This window comes from Empidonax traillii, unplaced genomic scaffold (genome assembly GCF_003031625.1).
Source record: "Empidonax traillii isolate 1590-97213 ecotype Southwest subspecies unplaced genomic scaffold, ASM303162v1 scaffold4460:size9590, whole genome shotgun sequence".
Lineage (NCBI taxonomy): Eukaryota > Metazoa > Chordata > Aves > Passeriformes > Tyrannidae > Empidonax > Empidonax traillii.
The window spans coordinates 1,793-3,912 of record NW_020959653.1 but is presented as its reverse complement, the minus strand read 5'-3'; the positions used below and the strand labels follow the sequence as shown (position 1 = coordinate 3,912).

The following is a 2,120-nucleotide window of genomic DNA, read 5'->3' as shown; positions in this document are numbered from 1 at the left end:
CTCCCTGTCCTTGTCCCTCTCCCTGTTCCCTGTCCTTGTCCCTGCCCCCTGTCCCTGCTCCCTCTCCCTGCTCCCTGTCCCTGTCCCCGCTGGATCCCGAGTTGGATCCCGAGGGATCCCTCCTCTCTGTGCCGCAGGGGAGGTGGTGGTCAGCGTGGAGCCCGAGGTTCCCATCCGGAAGATGGACACGGTGGTGAAGCTGGAAGCTGTGAGTGCCCCATTCCCGGCTTTAGCGCCTCTTCCCCCACAGAATTCCCACTCCCCGAGGGATCCCACGCGGCGTCCCACAGGGATCGGGGTCTGTCACACACTCTGGAAGTGCCTGGGCCCGTTTTGCTGGAGCTTCAACTCCTCCTCACACCCTCCTGCTCCACAAAAACAGAGCCCTGGAGCTGCTCCCAGGGCTGGAGCCCCTCGGCTCTGGATCCAGGCTGGGAGAGCTGGGAATGGCCAGGCTGGAGAAGGGAAGGATCCAGGGAGAGCTTGGAACCTGAAGGGGCACCAGGAGAGCTGGAGAGGGACTGGGGACAAGGATGGAGGGACAGGACACAGGGAATGGCTTCCCACTGCCAGAGGGCAGGGACAGATGGGAGATTGGGAAGGGATTCCCGGCTGGGCTGGAATTCCCAGGGAAGCTGTGGCTGCCCCTGGATCCCTGCAGTGTCCCAGGCCGGGTTGGATCCCCTGGGATAGCGGGAGGTGTCCCTGCCTGTGGCAGAGGGCTTGGAATTAAATGACGTTTGAGGTCCCTTCCCACCCAAACCCACGCGGGACTCCACGCCCAGGGGGGTTCGCTCCTGACCCGCTCTCCCTCTCCCTGTTCCCTCCCGCCCCGCACGGCAGAACTCGGACGCGGTGGTGAAGGTGGACGTGGTGAGTGCTGGACCTTTCTCTCCTCCCTCTCCCAGCCCTTCCCAACGGGCCGCCCGCCGCATCCTCACCCCTCCTGGACAGGCAGGGCCACAGCGTGCCGTGTCCCCCGTGGGGGTGGCAGTGGCTCCTGCCGCCTTTGGGAAGCTCCTCCAGGCCCGGATCTCTCAGCCCAGCTGCCCCGGGAGCGGCGGGACGGGCAGGGCTCTGGGCAGGGGGGGTCGCTGGGTGTTCCCACCACAGGCTGGGAAAGGTCTCCTCGCAGCACAGAGCGGCCCCAGGGGGCTTTGCCGGTTGCCGGGAGAGATTCGGGAGCTGTGGGAATGCGTGGATGGAAGGGATGACGGGAATCTGGGAAGGGGTTTCTGCATCCCTGGGAGTGTTCCAGGCCGGGTTGGGACGGGGCTTGGAGCAACCTGGGCGAGTGGACGGTGTCCCTGGTGGAACGGGATGAGCTTTGACTCCCCTCCCAGCCCAGAGCGTCCCGTGGCTCTGAGTGTCCCTGGATCCTCTGGTGCCTCGCTGTCCCTACACGGGGGGAGGTGACAAAACCCCCGGGCTGGGCGGTTGTGCCTCCTCAGGCACCACCCGGGCACTTGAGGGGACATTTCCCATCGCCCTGAGCCCCCTCCCCTTCTGCCTTTGCTTCCCTTCAGAGCGAGGAGGAGAAGAAGAAAAAGAAGAAGAAAGGAGGAGGAGGAGGAGGAGGAGGAGGAGGAGGGGAGGAGGCGGAGGAGGAGGAGCCCGACGAGAGCATGCTGGACTGGTGGTCCAAGTATTTCGCGTCCATCGAGACCATGAAGGAGGTGGGTTCGGGGCAGGGCGGGGCCGTGCCTGGGGAGGGGGTGGTGACGGGAAAACGTTGTCCCCTGGCTGGGGGGGGATCCCACCCGTTCCCAGCTGCTCCCAAAGCCCGCTGGATGTGCCGCGTCCCCTGCCAGCCCTGCCTGTCCCGGAGCCATCCTGGAATGGCTGGAAAAGCCCTCCGAGATGGAGCCCAACCGCCCAGGCCACCCGTGTCCCCAAGTGGATCCTCTGGAGCCCCTCCAGGGAGTGGATCCTCTGGACCCCCCCTGCCCCGGGGCAGCTTTTCCATGAGGGGACCGTTCCCGATATCCAGGGGTTTCCCTCCTCCCCCAGCAACTCCGGCAGCAGGAGGCGGCGGCGGCAGACGCGGAGGAGAAGGAGGAGATGGAGATTGGAGAGGGTGAGCGGGGCAGGAGGGAGGGATGGGGGGACCAGGATTCCTC

At 65.9% G+C, this 2,120-nt stretch overlaps 1 long non-coding RNA gene across 1 annotated transcript; it reads left to right on the top strand.

Annotated features, from left to right (window-relative positions):
* Positions 1-133: 133 nt before the first annotated feature.
* LOC114072916 lies at positions 134-1,557 on the top strand. The gene is made up of 3 exons (XR_003574248.1): positions 134-208; positions 844-873; positions 1,527-1,557. It is a non-coding gene; the product is annotated as an uncharacterized LOC114072916 (long non-coding RNA).
* Positions 1,558-2,120: the final 563 nt, after the last annotated feature.